This window comes from Dermacentor andersoni, chromosome 7 (assembly GCF_023375885.2).
Source record: "Dermacentor andersoni chromosome 7, qqDerAnde1_hic_scaffold, whole genome shotgun sequence".
NCBI lineage: Eukaryota > Metazoa > Arthropoda > Arachnida > Ixodida > Ixodidae > Dermacentor > Dermacentor andersoni.
Window position 1 is genome coordinate 155,415,442 of NC_092820.1, and position 19,235 is coordinate 155,434,676.

The 19,235-nt window shown below is 47.0% G+C and overlaps 1 protein-coding gene across 1 annotated transcript in view; it reads left to right on the forward strand.

The window, feature by feature from the left end:
* The first annotated feature begins 7,228 nt into the window (after positions 1-7,228).
* LOC129385316 (uncharacterized) overlaps positions 7,229-19,235 on the forward strand; it is a 65,138-nt gene continuing 53,131 nt past the window's right edge. Inside the window, exons 1-2 of the mRNA XM_072289129.1 lie at positions 7,229-8,075; positions 12,490-12,772. The gene's annotated coding sequence lies outside the window, so the exon portion shown is untranslated. The remainder of the gene's footprint in view (positions 8,076-12,489; positions 12,773-19,235) is intronic.

Here is a 19,235-nt window from a genome sequence, read left to right on the forward strand (position 1 = left end):
CGCGGGCGGCGATAGCTCCTATGGGCCAGACGCCCAGCGAGGAAGCTGTTTTCCGTCGACCGCCGAACCTCGCGCACTGCTCACGACACGGGCCACGGGCCACACTCTCGCGCCACGCTTTTTGAGGCGCCACTGCCGATGCTCCCAAGTCGGCGTCGATGATGATGATGACTCTCTTGCGGGTATTTGCCAATATTCGCTGTCTTCTTCGCCCCCGCACGGCGCACTGTCTTCGTATGTTTATGTTTCGCACTCCCGCGTACCATATATTATGACATATATATTCCGCCCCTGGTTTCCTTTCTTCTCATCGATTACATAATAAGAGTCTCGAATCCGGCAACATGGATACCTTCAGGTAGCAGGTGTCGGTTTATTGACCAGTTTCATTTAACCAAATAGATCACATACTCTTGACGCCAAGGAATAAAGGATTTTCCACTTCCACCGCCAAGCATATGCCTTGGCGGCGGAAGATTGCGGACGCAAGCAGCATGTGTAAACAAGAACCCTGTTCGCGTATTGCTAGTACCCATGTGGCTTACATAACCAAGCAGAATCACCTCAACACAGCCGTGGTGGGATCCAAAGTTGTGACGCAGAAGCGCACGAACCACTCAGACTTATTCCAAGTATCAAGGTACGTGTTTCGGAAAGAACAAGAACATGATGCCAGTTTAGAAGTCTGCAGGAAGAAGATTGCCGAAACGTTTCCTGGCGCGCGGTCAACGGCACAGTCGTTTTATATGGATAAAGAAATATTGTATCGCGATTACCAGTTTTGTCCCTGGAAGACGGTGCAACAAGCGCTAGTCCGAAAGAAGCTGCGCACCCAAATTTTAGTCTGGTGCAAGAGAACCTATTGTCCAGCCATGGGGGCGTTAAGAAAACTACTGAGGAAGTACTTAGTGCATTCTTATGGGCCAGCGTTCAACCATAACTAAAAAAAAATACGTTCGATCTCACGACTCCTCTCGGAGAAATTTTTCCAAATGGAAAGTCTGCAAAACTCTACTTGGTCGCTCGTCGCTTATCGACACCCCGTTTGAGTGAGCAGCTGTGGACATAAGCTGCACTGTGTCTCCGACTTTAGCAAAGGGAGCGAGTATATCCTAACATTGCTAGACCTCGCCACGTGGTACCCTGAGGCTGAGCTGCCGGCTATTGATTCAGCTACAGTAGGGGAAGGTTTACGGGAAATGTTCTCTAGGATTGGCTTTCCACGAGAAATCCTGTGCGATAACGCTTCCTGTTTAACACCCATATTAATGAAGCAAGTAGATGAACTGCTTGAAATTAAACACCTCCGCTCTACTCCCTACCACCCAATGGGTGACGGTTTGGTTGGATGGTTTAACGGCATACTAAAGCAGATGCTCCACAAGCTGCGTCAAGAGCAGCCGAAGCTGTGGGACCGGTATCCCGTGCCTCTTCTCTTATCATATACAAAGGTGCCGCAGACAAGTGTCGGGTTCTTACCTTCCAAACTGTTATGTGGTTATCAGGCAAGAGGACCACTGCGCAAACCTTAATGAGCTATGGACAAAAGATGAACTCGATGAGGAAACCAAAACCATTTACGGATATGTACTGAACCTTAGGGAACGATTGCAACAAGCCCTACATCTAGCGCATGAAGACGCTGCCAATGCACAAGCATCACGAAAGAAATATTACGACCGAAACACTTGTCACAGACAGTTGAAGGTTGGGGAGCGTGCATTCCTCCTCCTCCCAACAAAACATAATGCATTGTTGATGCACTGCAATGCACTCTTTGTTTTCGACTATTTCGATTTCGACTATTGGTTGCACCTTGAAAATAGCAGGAAGTCATACGTTACGAGGAACGCAAACCCTTATAGATAGTGCGAGCGCCGATGTTCATTGTGACTAAGGAAGAGAAAACGGATAACCCGTTTCCCAGCCTGAACAATAGAGGAGGGCCCCGGAACGTGAAATAGTACTTGTAGCTATCAAAAGTGCACAGGCTTCCAAATCTATCGTCAAGGCGCGGGACTTCAACCAAGAGCGGTTGCTACTTTCCGACGCTTCCGACAAAGGTATACGAGCCGTTCTCATGTAAGAGTACGACGGCGTTCTGCACCGAATTTGCTATGCCAGAAGAGAGGTGGTCCCATGTGAAACTCGGTACTCCGCCATTGAGAGCCAATGCCTGGCAGTAGTGTGGGCGGTCAATAAATTTAATATATTTATGGGATCCTATATATAATTGAGACTGATGACGAAACTTTGATGTATCTGTCACACGCTCAACACCTAAATAGTAGTATCCTTTACTACTAGACTATTTTTTTAAAGTAGAGCACACAAAAGGCCTGGAGAATGTGGGTACAGGTTTTTTTAGTAGACTACAAGCCCCAGTGGTATACCTTAGGTTTTTTCCCTGTCTGTGCTTCTTATGCAGGTATCGCTTCTTCCAAGTTGCCCATTGATTTTTCTTTCACTGTACCCCTCGCTATCTACAGAGTTTCTTTTTATAAAGAATTATCGTGAGGGAGGGGCGAGGACTCTTTGTAATGAGTGAGTGGAAAGCGTCAGCCGAAGACGGTTGAAAAGCCCGGTGACAAAACACTGCGGAAGAGCGGCAGCTCGAAACACCTTCGAGCGGCCGACAAAGAAGATGATGTTGGCGGGCGGTACGTGGCACGAGCTGCCAGAGGACGACGAAGAAACATCGCCCAATCAGGGGCGGCAAGAAACCAGCGGGAAGAGAAACCAGGAGAGAGAAGGACAGATTTGAACGCGGGGAGATCATTTGAGAACAGGGCTCGCAGATCGCCGGTGTCGAGGTTGGTGTCGTGGGGGCCCAGACCCGAACCCGAGAGCCTTGACAGAACGAGAACGACCCAGGCTGTTCCTGGAGAGATCCGCCGGGCGTAGGGTTCGGCTGTTTCGGCTGCACCTGCTGCCGTCAGGGCTGATCCTGATCGTAGTTCCGGTCCTGATGCTGAGCCGCCATGCGGAGAGCGGAGGAAGCCTGGAGGCGACCAGGCGTCTGTGGCGACAATGGTGAGAGGCAGCCGGGAAGAATCGCGAGCCAAGCAACCGATGCGGGCGCCGCTCAGCTGTAGGTGTGGCATTTCGATGGCCTTGGCCTCCAACAGCCTTGGCCTTGGACTTAGGCCTTAGAATCGGTATCCCAGGGTTTGCTTTATCCTGCATCCGCGTCCCTCGTTTGCCACTGCCCGCCACGCCGCTACTAGTGTAAATGCATCCCCACTCGAGTAAATAAGACTTGCGTTGTTTGTCTTGTCTTTCTCTTGTTTCGAACCGTGAATCACTTAAGCTCATTGCGTGGTCTAACGCGGGTAACTAATTTAAGTTTCCTTTTTGGAAAAAAAGAACGGTTTCGCCTTACCTGGAAAGAGGGTCGCTCCCAGTTCAGTAACTCGTACTCGAGAAACCTATCATCATAGACGAGTACCGAGGCCGCCGCGCACTCTGTTTTTGCGGTTTAGTTCGCGTTGATGCGAGCCACAGCACGAAGGCCGATTCGCTCACTGCTACTGCCGCGCTTACTCGCTCCCGCGTTTTCAAGGCGAGTTTCCGCGATCATCGAGTGAGATTCGTTGATGCTTGCTTTGTGCGTGCGTGACATCATGCCCGTTATTTTAGTCATTATGCCTTTATATACGGTCGATAAATCTACTATGCTTACTTCCATAGCTGTTCATTAATTTGCTATCGCAACCGACGCTTCACCTTTCAGGTTGAATGGCGGCTTTCTTATTTAAAAACCAATTTTGCTAATAAAACGAAACAATTATTGTGATAGCTTGGTAGCGACAAGTTAGAATGTTACACAAAGTAAGGGTCGTAGCCTTATGGGAAGAATGATTAGCATTTGGCACTTGCCAGATAAGTAAACACGCTTCTATTGACGTCTAGAGACATACATGGAGAGAAAATAGACGATGACCACGACACGCGCGGGTTAGAACTACAGGGTCTCGTGGGCGTTTTCCCTTTGTGTCGAGATCGCGTTCCTATAGCGCGTTATGCCACGTTCAGACTACGTGCGCTACGTAGAGATCGTTCGCACGGATCATAAGCGTATACGCAAAAAGCGCAACTAGTTTGTTCACACTACTGTTGCATTGAGCGGAAAGCACGCAACAATCGCAACCAGCCTGGGCGTAAATGTTGGAGTACCCGCTACTTTTACGACAGGCACAGATACGACTGTTACGACGCCGCCAATGCACGAAGCAGTTTCAGTTTGCATCTTCCGGCCACGGAGCTTCCGGCCTCCCCAGATTCCGCGTTTTCATCCGGTGCCCGCCATCCCAGCAATCCGACGTAGCACCGTTGTTCTTTGCGTGTCTATGCCGTTTGACGGTCTTATTGGGCTGTGCGTGCCCGTGGCTGGTGATGATACTAGCTTTGGAAGCCTCTGCGTGACCGCCATCCCAGCCATCCGGCGTTGCAACGCTGTTCCCTTGCTGCTGCTGCTGCCGACGCCGTTCGCGTTTTCCCGGGTTCGCGCCGAACGCGCGCGGTGTCCCTGAGTGCAGTGCGGTTTTCCGGTCTGTGCATTGCGTTGTGTACACTGGCCGTGCCTAGTGATGATGCTAAGTGCGGAAGCTTCTTCGCTGTGCAGCGATGAATTACTAATTAAAGAAGTGCGACAGAGGCCGATGCTCCATGACCAGCGCCTGAAAACTGTGGGCTTGAAGAGCCTCGACCTGCGCTAACAGCCGTTTGCTGATCGGCGCCATGTTGAAAAATGCGAAACGCGGCTGTCCCAGAAAGGTGATTGGCCAGTCGTAAAAAAAGGTATCTTATCGAAAGGCTCAATCTGAACATAGGCGGTTGCTAGCTCACGGCGGGCACGTTGTGTGTATCCTCCTCATGCTTTGAACTGCACAGTTTTGTCGGCGTTGTAGTTTATTCTCGGTTCCATTCCTCGCAGCCCCTCCTTTGAGAACCTCCGACGATGAGCAGCAGCGTGGGCCGTACGCGCAGCGGCACATTCTTTCCACAGATGTGGGCTAACATGGTGGACCTAGCGCATATCCGGGCCCTCTTTGCTTCCGTATATTTAGCGTTCGATAGTAGCTTTTCGGCTGGCGTCTTGAAACTCAGCACATGCAGACAGGTGCACGCGATGCGAGTTGCCCATTGCAGAAATCCCGCTCCGATAGGTAGTAGCCCGGCTACTACGTGCGAGGACCCGATCGGCACAAGCTAGCAAGGTCCGCATAGCGGTGTTGAAATTTGTTCCACCATGAAAAGTTGTCTCCCTTGAGGTCTTAGAATACAGCTACTTCTGTGCAACAGCCTGTGCACAACTGGAAGACGCGACCAATTCGCTAGGGGTTGCTATCCCATCTACTGCGGCGTCCGCCCATGGTTAGAGCACGTGCATGCTGTGATAGGGCTGCTCTCATTACTCTAACACAAATTTTTTTGTTTATATGTATTATTATTGCATATATGCTATTATATCAATGAAAAACAAAATCGACCTTAGCATTTTACTACCAGTTTTACGTATGGCCATTCTAGGCCCCTATCATGGGCTGATGCTGGAGAATATGCCGCCTTATGATTGGGACGCTACGCGCTACTGGGAACCCCGGTCAGCGTGTTGCGTGTTATTCTGAGTGTGTGTAAGTATATATATATATGGGAAGTTGTCCGATGGCCGCAGGGTTCTAACAGAAAACCCTAGCACAGCAATGCGATGTACGAACTTTTCCACCAAGAGCGCATGCCCAAGCTAGCAGAATATAAGGACCTTAAGCATTTGCCGCATGCAAGCCAGCACGTTAACGTCTTTGGAGTGTGTCATTGCAATACGAGTGGCAGCACTCCGAGCAATGTTTGGCCGTCTTTGATAATCACACATAATGATACTGCCTTCTTTATGTACAATTCATTTCCTAAAAAAAACATTACTCAAGTTATTTGTGCGATTTCCCTTTGAGTACCGATTTCCGGTGTAATGTTGCAATCGCAAAGACTGCTGCTCGGAAGAAGATGTATTCTTAAACACAAGGATAAACAACTTCGCATGCTTTATTGAATTGCACGACAGCTATCGAAACCCTGCATGCAGTTGCCATCGTTTTCTCGCCCGTAGTAGCCGTGGTATTAACTTGTAATTGTGGAGTTTCTACTGCGAAGCACCGGGTACCTCCCATCGCACAAACGTGTTATTGGAACGGCAGCAAGTGAACTCCTTGAAACGCTAATCGGGCTGAACCCAGTAGGGCTCGCATACGCGGCGAGACCACACCGCGGTCAGGACACAGGAAAAAACTTCGAAGACGCCCAAGCTTCTCCTTTAAGAGTGAAGCGCGCTATCGCTTTCGCGTCCCGCCCGCATCGCCTTCTCATTGGCAAATCATGCTCTTGAATCACACAACGACCTATTTCTCCTGACACGACACTCTTTTCTTTGTCCGCAGTACAACTTTGTTCTCACCGTTTCTGCTGACACGTGATCTCCTTCACATTCTAGAATGCTATTTCATCTGTTCTCTACACATTACACACTTTATTGTACACTTGTCCGTTCGACGTTCACGTGGATTGAGTAACTCACTCACTCACTCACTCACTCACTCACTCACTCACTCACTCACTCACTCACTCACTCACTCACTCACTCACTCACTCACTCACTCGCTCGCTTACTGCAGGCAACCCGAGGGAGTCCATAGCGTAAATTCATGGCCTTCCTCAGGTTGTCGTAGTTGCCAGTGCGTAATGGGATTTCGAGCACTGAGAGCCGGCCACCTGGAAGATCGGGTCTTATGTGAAAACAGCGCTGATGATGATTGTCTACGTTGCTCACGTAAGCGCAGCTATGCGGCTAAAATTACTGCATGAGATGGTTGCTCCTATAAAAGCTCTGCAGGCACCTAGGTCCCCGCATGAGCGACGAACGCAACGCTTTGAGTGGGTATCGGCTCGCTGCTGCTTACCGAGAGAACTCGGACGCTGGGGATTGGACGTAATAAGTATTTAATGCACTAAAGAAATTGTGCCTGTGGCGTCCCCGTGCCGACAAGAGCAGTCTCCGCGGTCTTAAGACGCGCGAAGCCGCCGATGGTCAGATTTTCCGCAACATAGGCCTGCTGTGTTACGCGCTGGAGCGCTGCATCGAACGCGGCGCGAGATTGCGCCACGACAGTGATTGGTGGTCTTGATTGTTTGTTCTGCGCATGTGCGATGTGAGGCGAGAGTTTTCTTCGTTGCTGCGACGCGGCCTGTGGGCCAGACTGAATGAGGACGTTACACAAGCAAGTGCGTCTCGGCGTTTGTCGCAACAAACTGCAACGCGGATGGGATGCTGCAAGATGTATTGAAGAAGGGTACTTCGAGTGCTACACTTGGCAAGTTGCCGGAGTTTGACACCGACACTGGGGGCATCGAAGTCTTCCTCGATCGACTGCAGTGCTTCATCGCTAACAACGACATTGTAGGAGAAATTACTGGTGTCCTTGACTGCAATCGGCGAAAAAGTTTACGGAACGCTCAGGAGCTTGCTTCTTCCAAAGACGTCCACCAAGGTGACATTCGAGGACAGCGTTGGCGCACTGAAAAAGCACTATATTCCCCGAAGTACCGTGGTGAAGAAAAGGTATCGCTTCCAGCGACGAAAACGAGAGAAGCATGAAGGCGTGATGGACTTATCGTGCGTCTCAAGAAAGTGGCAGGAACGCGCGCGTTCGGTGCGTTTCTAGAGGAAGCTCTGCGGGACCGGCTAATCGCCGGTCTTCGAACAGATGCTATACGCTGCCGACTGACGTCTGACGCTGCCGTTAGCCACGCCTGATGCTGAACTGACCTAGGAACGCACCTGCACGAGCGCCGTGCCTATGAAAGGCGCGTCGGAAGACACTTAGCAAATGGTCAGGATGAGAAGCGAAGTTCTCGCTGCGGGCGTCTCCCCCCTTCGCTGACGAAGACCGGCCACAGGACGGCGTCAACAAGCAAGTGTTGGCAAGAACGCCAGGAGCAATGCATTCGCGAAGGCTGAAAAAACGGCGCCGCATGGAACTAAAGCGTCGTGTCATCGCGGTGCGGGACATCATGAGTCTGTAAGTTGTCCATTCATTACCAATACTTGTTAGAAATGCCGGAAAAAAAGGCCACTTGACCTAAGATGAATAAAACCAATGTAGTTAAGCAAGCTCAAAGAAATATTTACGCCAGTCTTTTGTAAGGCGCGGGCAGTGCCCTATGCTTTGCGTGGGCAGGTTGAGCAGGAATTTCTGAACATGGAAAAGGCAGGAGCCGTGTGCAGAGTAAGGCGCGGTGCTTGGGCGACGCCACTTGTTATCGTGCCTAAGAAATACAAAGGGCTACGTTTTTGTGGTGAATATCGTGTCACTGTCATCCGGCAGTAGAAGTTGACCACTACTATCTCACCTTACCAGAGGATATTGTCACGACTTTGCAAGGCGGAACCATCTTCTAGGTCATGGACCTCTCAAAGGCGTACTAGACCTTGAATTGCACGAGCTAGCACAATAATTGCTGACAGTGAACACGCACCTGGCCTTTTTCATGTTCCAGCGCCTGCCTTATGGCGACGTGTGCGCGCCTGCCGTACTCTAAGCTGCAATGAATAAGAACCCGGGACGGCTTACCGGGAACAACCTGCTACGTGGACGACATGTCTTGCGAGAACTACAAGCGTTTTCGAGAAAGAGTCGAGCAAGTGCTCATACGCCTAAGTAAGTGCGGTATACAGGAAAATGCCGAAAAGTCACGAGCTGCATCCTACTGTGGATAACATACTGGCCATTAAAAACGGAACGCGTCAGTGTGACGCAACTGAAAGCCTTATTGGGCTTGGTAAATTTTATTTCAAATTCCTGCAATATTTGGCAGTGGCGTTGGGACTGAGACTCTGCGCAAACAGACGTAATGGCACGGGTCACTACAATGTGACAATGCATTCAATAAGTGGAAGACGCTGCTGACTGATGAAAGTGTTCTTGAGTTTTATGATGTTCGCAAGACATTGAATGCCCCGGATTATGGCGTCGTTGCAGTACTGTCGAATAAGGAGAATGGCCTTGAGAGGCCAATAGCATTTGTGTCATGGTCTCTCACGCGACAAAGCACAACTACGGCCACATTGAAAAAGAAGCCCTGAGTATCGTCTTTGGGGTAAAAAATTTCATAAATACCTGTATGGAAGAACTTTTAGGGTAGTGAATGACCATCAGCCACGGACTGTACTGTTCGACCGAAAGATGCAGGGAAGCACTGTTGCTGCAGAGAGAGTGCATAGATGGTTGACCTTCTTGGCTATTACATAATCTCGCTGAAGCCAGGGGCTGCGATTGCTCATGCCGATGCGTTCTGCCGCCTGGTGTTATCTGACGCAGAAGAGCTGGCTGACATTTTCGTCTTACTTTTCTACTCTCACTGTCTTCCCGCTGACGGCCAAAGATATCGAACGTGCAACAGACAGTGACAGGCTCCTAACAAGTATTCGAAAAATGATCTGGCATGGTTGGCTAAAAAGTGTTGTTGCAGTTGACAATGTCTGCATTATTGGGACCAGCAGTGTTGCAGTACCTGAAAATTTGCAAAGAGAGGTTCTAGCTCTTTTGCACGAGCAATATTCGGAAATACTCAAATAAGAGTAGTGGCACGTCCAATAGTGTGGTGGCCAGGCATCGATAATGCTATAGAACAAGTGGTACGCCAGTGTAAAAATTGTTAATATATGCCGGTCCATGGAAGGAATACCGGATACCGTAAAGTACACAAGAACGCTTGCGTTCCGCCTTCCGATCACTTTGCGAATTGTCGCGGTGCAAGGTCATTGAGTTCAGGAGCCAGCACACTCGATTAGGGAAGTGTATAGGTTGGAGTCAGGGCTTGACAGAGATACGGCGGTACGGCTAATTTCAGCCGATGAGCGAAGCCAGGACTTGAAACAGGACAGTGATTCACCTAACGATAAATCTCACGATGGAAATCTGGCTGGACGAGGCGGAGAACTAGCGGTGGTGCAGCGGTCGATTACAACTCACTGCGGATCCTCGTAGAGCTTTAGTACAGGAGGTGATAGTTAGAGCTAGCAACAAAGCCATCTTGCAACTCCCGCTGAGCCTGGTATATGCGTAGCAGGCTAGTTAATGGTCCGTGTTTAACAGCACAAATCCCTGCCTGCGATTGTCGCGCGCCACCCCACATGTAACTCCAAGCTTCTGGAAACATGCCGACGCAAGAGAAAGCAACAGTGGCCAAATAATTAAAAATAGAGATAATTTAGAAGATGTGGCCGAAATCATGCAGAACTAAATGAACGCATGTTCTACAGCAGTCGTGAAGTCCACAAAACTGGTAGATGTCATGCGGGTTAGAAGTAAGACAAATGCGGCTAAAAATTCGGAGTCGAAAGAGGAAAGCACGTATTGTAAAACACGTTGTGGGGCTAGTTGGTGCATAGCTTTCAATAGATTAAGCGCGAAAAGTGACGGCACACAAGAAGAAATACAGACAGGACAAGGCGCTTCCTGTCTGTATTTCTTCTTGTGTGCCGTCACTTTTGGCGCTTAATCTATTGAAAACGTATTGTAATGAAGAAGTTAATGAAGAGAACAATATAGGAACCTGATTAGGTAAGTAATATGAAGCAACCAGAAAGTTAGGATTAAGAGCGAAACCACCTTTATGAGAGGGAAATGTCGTATATAAATAAATGCTGTTAAAATTAGCAGGAAACGGCAAGACGGACAGGATGGAGACAGAACTCCTTAGTGTAGCAGGCTATGATTTGCTGGTGGAATCAGGCATAGTAAAAAAGAATAGGCCAAACACCAGAGTAAAGAAAGCACTGTGGAGTGGATCGTTGACGGAGCAAACAACATTTCTCTGGAAATTCTTTAGTTCTACTAAGGCCTCAGATTAATTTTTAGTCACACATTTAGGAGCTGGAAAACCAGAAGACTGGAAGAAGGTGGTATGATAAAGTACTGATACACAAAGGGGGTTATCGGCCTTGGAGTTTACACTGAACAACACGGTGATGGCGACACCGATGGGAAAAGTACGCCTGGACATTCCACACAATTGCTATTTCAACCGAAAGGGCGAAGATCACTGCGGCCTTGTCTATTTTACTGGGGTGCAGTCTCCGCGGTGTATCAAACGGAAGCGTGTTGAGGGCGCTCTGACCAGTTGTGGTGAATCCCTAACACGAAATAAACTTTGCATTAGGCGACCGGATGTAGCCGCGGCACATTTCTTTGCTCCATGTTAGTTTGTAGTAGCGCTGACTATAGGCACACAGGGCGCTGAGGTGGTTGTCGACGGGATTTAAGCGTCACGGTGGGATGAATCAGCCACCAGCTGTGGTACAGGCGAGAAACCTCCCGTTGTACAGGGTGCGTAGCAGCAAACGAGTAGTACGACCCTATCGAACTACCATCTATGAGACAACTGCAGGCAGGCAGAAGGATCTCGTAGCGTGTAGTAATGGCCTTCAGCATGTTGTCGCAGATGCCAGAGCACAGTGGGATTTGGTATCACCGAGAGCAGGCCACCTGGAAGGTCACGTGTTGCGTGAAGATAGCGCAGATCCTGATTGCCCACGTTGCTGAGGTAAAAGTAGCAATCGCCTGAAAGGACTGCATGACATGGTTGCTCCTATAGAAGTTCTGCAGGCACGTATCCGGCAGATAGACGAACGCAACGCTTTGAAAGGTTACCGGGTTGCTGCCACTTACCGAGAGAACACAGACGCTGGCGAGGTCGAGTTGGACGGAGTATGTATTTAACGACTGCGGAAGCCGTGCCTGTATTTATGAAGAAAAATTGCTGAAACTTTCTTCTGTGAGTTTGTGAACTTTCAAAGTGACAGGTATATTACTATAAAGATTTTGATGCAAGTTTAAGATGTTTAAAAAGCTTCCACACGTCTAACTGCGGGGGCACAACAAAAGAGCAGATCCTATTTTTCAATTTGTCTGCCTGCTCATTTTCAGCAAGAAAACGCTGCTATTTGACAAGTCTTTTTGTGCGATATATAAAAATTGTGTCGAACGTATGCGTGCATCGTTGATAAATAGCTAACGAGACGACAACTACTGGTGGCGCCGGCGAATGTAGATGGACAGTTACAAAGTTTTCACTAGTCCACAGCAGTGTTTGTCATTCTTCAGTGAAACCTTGGTACGAAGAAAATTTGGAGTGTTTCTTATCTTTATGTTAATGCTGTTCGGAATGTTAGAGCAATAAATTACAATATGTACCGCCTATTCGTCTGCTAATCAGATAATGCACCTTGGGATGCAATGACTTTCGGTAGGAAAAGTGCTTGCTCAAAAAATAGATTTTATTGTTTTCACTAAGTCTTAAATAACGTTCATTATTTCAAAAAGTGCTTGAGGGTGAGACCAAGTAGCCAGTGGCGCTCTCGAAAGAGTAACTCTAGGTTTGAGGCAGTACATTATTAAATTTGGCTACTTCTCGATGTCTCTTCTGACTCAGTTGCCACTGCCACCCCGGAGACTGATGTCTACCTTGTCACCTCAAAGCTAAAAAGAAATAAGTTCAGTGCGGCGGCCTCTCCGCTGACCTGGCTCACCATCAGCGTTGGCCATCAGGAGCACTCCTTCGAACATTGGGGCGTAGCATTCCGCTACGCCACCCCCCTCGCCAAGGGCTCCTGTACCTCCTCGTAGAAGCTGGACCTCATCCGCCCACCGGACGGATCGTCCGAGCGGCCTCTTTCCTCACGCAGGAGGAGCTGAATGCTGGTGATAATACCACGGTGAGAAACGCTTGTGTTATAGACAATACACACATTTGGATGCATTTCATTTAATTTTCTTTCCTTAAAGGCCATACGAGGACGTATAACATAAGGGGTGGAATCAGCTAAAGAAAGCATGAATAAAATTGCCACATGTGTTTATATACAACATACGTTATTGAAATTTTCATCGAATAATGATGCACAGGTGATCTCTAGCATGTGTTGGGGATGGCCGTTCGAATCTATAGCTGCACGTGGGACGAGGGAAGCTGGAAAAGTTGAAATTCGGGCACGCAGTCGAAAAACTTAAAGGTTGTGGTTGGTGCCGTCTGAAATGTACGATGGTGGAATGATGTAAGGTGCATGATTGAGTGATGAGTGTGGGAACGTAATATGGTGGCTTTACGACGGCGAATTGAGAGAGGCGTTAATGCACATTTAGTTTACAGAGCTGAAATACTGACGTCATACGAAGAAGAACGCATGAACTTGTAGCACAATTTTTCCCTGCCTCTAGATCATTTGTGAGGTTAACATGATGGGGGTTCCATATTGCGAGTTCATCTTGTAGTTTAGGCCGGACGAGTGGCTTCTAAGCAAGCAATTTCACGTAATTAGGGACGAGGCGAAGATGTTTAAGAAATCCCAGCGTTTTGTTAGCTGATATCACGCTAGTTATGTGTTCATTTCATGTTTCAACATTACATAGTGTGGTGTCTAAGTATTTGAAAGACTATACGCATTCTACGGGCTCATTAGCGATTTTGTATTGAAGGGTATCGACGGGTAATGCAAAGAAGCTTTCATTTGCTAGGGTTAAGGATCATGAGCCAGCCTTCACATCATTGTTGGATGTGGCTAAAATCCTGTTGGAGGGCTTCTTACTCCGTAGTGTTAAGTACTCGGCGGTTTATAACACCCTCGTCTGCAAACATTCAAATTTGGCAAGATGCATGCATGCGGAAGTCGTTAATATATTTAAGAAACAAAAGAAGGATGAGAGCAGAGCATTGTGGGACTTCTGATGTTAAAGGAAGAGGATTGGAGGACTAGTTATGATTACTAATTGAGAGTGACTAGTTAAGAACCCTTTGATCCACTTTATTACGTTAGAGTGTAGGTAATACAACAACTCAGAGAGTTGTTGTATTAGCCGTTGATGGGAAATTTATCAAATACTTCAGCGTAATCGAGAAAGATAACGTCAATGTGAAGGTTAGTGTCCAAGTCACAAGTAAATCATTTACACACATGGCTAGTTGTGTTTCGCATGAATACCCCTTGCGGAACGCATGCTGGGGCAGATCGAAGAAATTGTTAGCATCTAAGTCCATAGTGTGAGAGTACATGACGTGTTCCATGATTTTGCAAGGGACGCTAGTTAATGTTATGGTACGGTAGTTCAGAGGTGAATTTTTATCACATTATTTGTAAAGCGGAACGACCTTCCCCGTTTCCCACTCTTTAGGAATGAGACATGTGGAAAGAGACTGTGAAAATAACAATTTAATGCACAGTGTAGTATTACAGTATTACATTTCGTATTTTTTTTAGTAATTTTGAGCTGATTTTGTCGATGCCGCCTAACAAGGAGAGTTTCATTTTCTCAATTAAGGACGAGATGCCGCTTGGAGAAAATGTTATCGCATCAATCGGTACGTGGTATTAGTAGGTGGTATTCATGAAGGCGGGTTGCGCTCTTCAGTGAAAACTTTTGAAAATGCGGTATTGAAGATGTTAGTGCAGTCTATGTCGAAGACTGGTTCATCGGATGTATTAGCGAAAGCGATTGAAGGCGTTGGTGCAGGGTTGATGATGCACCAAAATTTCTTCGGGTTATTCATAGTGTGTGTTGCGTCGGTGATCGCACTCAAGTATTGTTTTTCGGCTGAGTTGTGGTTTTCCTACGCCTCGAGGTTTACTTTTAGCTTTGCAGCGCGATAAAACGGCTTCCATTTATTTTCTTGCATTTTTTGTGTCTTGGAAAACCGAGGTTTAGAAGAATTTTCATGAAAAGCTTGTGTAAGGTCCTGCATTTTATTCTTAAATATCAACCAGTTGCCGATAACCGAATCCTGGTTAAAGATGGCTTCGATGAGTGGGAGAAAAGTTGTTCAGTTCATGATTAATGGCGTCGTTATTTATTACCTTTGTCATGCAAAGTGATTGCTTGCTTTCGTGTTTCATGGTGCTCCGCGCGGAACGGAGAATTTGCTTGAATAACTTTATGGTCGCTAACAGGCTGTAATTACGAAAAGGATGGTAAATTGTCGTGACGCGTGCTCAGTATTAAGCCTAAAATGCTGCTGGAGTTGCCTTGGATGCGTGTTGGGCTGGTTACCAATTCATTAAGGTTAAATTTCAGACAAACATTGAGAAAATCACTTCATTCTACGCCTATTAGTTGTGAGTGAGATTTATTCTACCAATGTATTCCTGGGTAGTTGAAATCACCGAAGAGAAGAATATCTGCGTTTGGAAATGATATAGTAAGTTGGTATAGCATCTTAGAAAGCGTATAGGAAAATTTTAGGCGTACTATGCGGAGTCACATAACGTACGCCGATTGCACAGAAGCCACACTATCTCCAAGTCGAATGTGACGCTTATTGGTGAACAAGATAATCCTGGACCAGTAGCAAAATCAATACGGCGCCACCTCGTGAAAATGTGCGATCGTTTCGATAAATGAAAAAATTTGGCACATCGCCAACAACTTCATCGTCAGCGATATCGTTGCTAGGCCAATTATCGGTTTGTGTCAGCATATTGCTGCTAGATGACAACGTGAGTATGCTAGACAGAAGTTCTCGGTTTGGGCATGAAACTGCGAATATTGCTGAATGTTACAGAGAATCAAAGAGGGTTGCTTGCTGACGTAACGGGACGGGTATTGGCTAATTAAGGAAAAGACGACCGCTATGATATTTCTCTGTCTGCGATGAGTCATTGTACACGAAACATTCTTTTTTGCCGATGTGGATTGTCTTGTAGTGAAATGAAAATTTTACGTTTTTGGATTTGGCGATTCCTACAAGATGACTCCACGTGGATTGGACAGGACGAGAGAAGTCTTCAACGATGCTGTGTGTTCGAGTTTCCGGGCATTAGAAAGTATAATGCATTTAGTTTTGTGGAACGTGAATCTAGCTTTTCTTTGGTGGCGATGATTATCAGAATGGCGTCCCAGACTATGTGCGCGTTCGATTTCTTTAGGGTCAATAGTTATCTTAATTAGATCCCGGCAATGACGAATAATTAAATCTTCAACTGTTTCAGTCTTATGAGTGCCTTCAAGGCTATGAAATATTAGATTATTGCGTCGCAATCAATTTTCAACGTCGTCTAAACTTACTACAAATGCACAGACTAAGCAGGCTGTCGTAGTGGCGTTAGTTTGGATGGAATGAAGGTCTGTTCTAAATATTATAAGGGTTTGGTAGTGATTTTCGAGTTCGGTCATTCTCTCATTCAGATCGGAAATCGTTTTGTCTGTCGTTAGAAGCAGGCTTTTTAGTTCGCCAACCTCGGTGAATAGCCGAGTTTTAGCCGGCATAAATTTTCTTCAGTTAGTTGAAATGGCGTTAGAATGGGGACCGGGGGGAGATTCAATGTCACCGGATAACAACAGTAGAAGGGAGCAGATGGCGTGAATGAAATCAGTAGCGATAGCACTCAGACACTGAGGGCTTGGTAACTGCACGAAGAAGTAATTAGTAGTTTTCTTTCAAAAGAGGCTATACTGTCTACGAGCCTGCATTGTCAGGAAGAGTGGATTAGTGTTCGTTTCTGTGGCACAGCTACCAAGCCAATGAAGTATCGTTGACGGTTGCTGTGATTTTATACTTGATGAATATGGTGATGCCGACTGAGGGGACGATCCATGTAGCAGCGATGGTTTCATAGATCCGTAGCGGCATGTCACGGGCAGCGGAGACGTTGGTCTTGACGTGGGGAGCCCCAACTTCATCGCAGCTGGGATTATTCGGAGGGAGTGATGACGGACCCGACCGTGCTTTCGTCAGGTTGGGTAGGAATGAAACAATGATCGTTACAAACAAGTGCATCGACAGGAAGAGTGGATGAGTATTCTTCTCTGTGGCACAGCCACGAAGCCCACCTCATTATTGCATCCTCTCTAACGGAGCCCTGCTCGAAACTTTCGGAGTTTGAGCACAGAGTGGACTGCCGACAAACGCCGGGCAGCGGCAAGCAGGACGCAGTGCAGCTTTAGCATTTACTTCGAGTTGTCAGCAAAAAATAAGGCGCATCACATGTAGTCGGTCCGGAAAGTAAGGGGGTCGACAATGTAGGAGGAAAGCACGATGTTCATACTTGTATGAAAAGCACGTGACGGAATTCTGCGAGTCAAGTAGCGTATAAGTATTTCCACGGTCAGGCTAATTTTCATTCTAATAAACAACGTCTAGAGCGCACCAATTAAAACACCGAGACAGATGGCATGACACAGCATCGAGAACCTATATCTGGCTGGTTGTGTGGACCACCTACTGGCATACAATAAAGGTAGGCATAACATGTCCTATCTTATTAGGACGTGAAAGGAAAGACTGAGCGAGCCAACCTCACCAAAGAATACTAAAAGAGCACTGACAATGCCCGCGTTTGCGCTAAACCCACCAGTCGCCACCACCCCATGAGGTGCTCAAAAATGCAATTTGTGATTCGTTAAATCAGTAGTTGGTAGACACAGCGTATTCTTAGCCCAGGTATTTGCTGAAGCTGATTGGAATTTCACTGTGGCAAATGATATACTTACAGAAATGTGCGGAATATGAACAACCCTCACATATGGCTTTCATTGATTTCGAGAAAGCGTTTGATTCAGTCGAAACCTCAGCTGTCATGGAAGCATTACGGAATCAGGGTGTAGACGAGCCCTATGTAAAAACACTGAAAGATATCTATAGCGGATCCACAGCCATTGTAGTCCTCCATAAAGATAGCAACCAAATCCCAATAAAGAAAGGCGTCAGGCTGGGAGATACGGTCTCTCCAATGCTATTCACAGCATGTTTACAGGAGGTATTCAAAGACCTGGATTGGGAAGAATTGGGGATAAGAGTTAATGGAGAAAACCTTAGTAACTTGCGATTCGCTGGTGATATTGCCTTGCTTAGTAACTCAGGGGACCAATTGCAATGCATGCTCACTGACCTGAAAAGGCAAAGCAGAAGGGTGGGTCTAAAAATTAATCTGCAGAAAACTAAAGTAATGTTTAACAGTCTCGGAAGAGAACCGCAGTTTACGATAGGTAGCGAGTCACTGGAAGTGGTAAGGGAATACATCTACTTAGGGCAGGTAGTGACCGCGGATCCGGATCATGAGACTGAAATAATCAGAAGAATAAGAATGAGCTGGGGTGCGTTTGGCAGGCATTCTCAGATCATGAACAGCAGGTTGCCATTATTCCTCAAGAGAAAAGTGTATAACAGCTGTGTCTTGCCAGTACTGACGTACGGGGCGGAAACCTGGAGGCTTACGAAAAGGGTTCTACTTAAATTGAGGACGACGCAACGAGCTATGGAAAGAAGAATGATGGGTGTAACGTTAAGGGATAAGAAAAGAGCAGATTGGGTGAGGGAACAAACGCGAGTTAATGACATCTTAGTTGAAATCAAGAAATAGAAACGGGCATGGGCAGGACATGTAATGAGGAGGGAAGGTAACCGATGGTCATTAAGTGTATGGACTGGATTCCAAGGGGAGGGAAGGGTAGCATGGGGCGGCAGAAAGTTAGGTGGGTGGATGAAATTAAGAAGTTCGCAGGGGCAACATGGCCACAATTAGTACATGACCGGGGTAGTTGGAGAAGCATGGGAGAGGCCTTTGGACTGCAGTGAGCGTAACGTGGATGATGATGATGATGATGATGATGATGATAATGATGGTGATGAACCGATGTTTCTATGTCCATGCATTTGGCACGCCGATGTTAAGTTGCCAAGTCGATTACAAGGCCGCACCTCAAACCCAACTTCATATCCGAGAAAACGAACTGTTCCCTTTACTGATATCGTGTAAATAAATACTGAAAATGAAGTGTCCTGTCACTGCTACATTACGACAAGGTCATATGTTGCAGCTTTGTATACTGCCATACATTTTATTAGAATTATGAACAAGTGATTTAGCTAGGCATTTCTTTATACCGACACAAACGGAGTTCTCAGGTTGTATTGAAAACATCCGAGAAATGTTTTTCACCATGGTAAGCAAATTGCACGAGATGCATGACATTGCTTCTGTGAACATATGAACTGTATATTTCCGAATTCCTCCCAGTGGAGAATGTGCAATATTGCTGCAAATGTCGGCCAAGCTGGCCTGCAGCTCCGTCGCAATACCGTCATGTAAAATATGACTGTCGCAACAGAAAGTGCGGAGATCACTGCTGCCTTGTGCATTTTGTTGGTGTGCAGTCCTCACCCTGTACCAAATGGACGATTGTTGACGG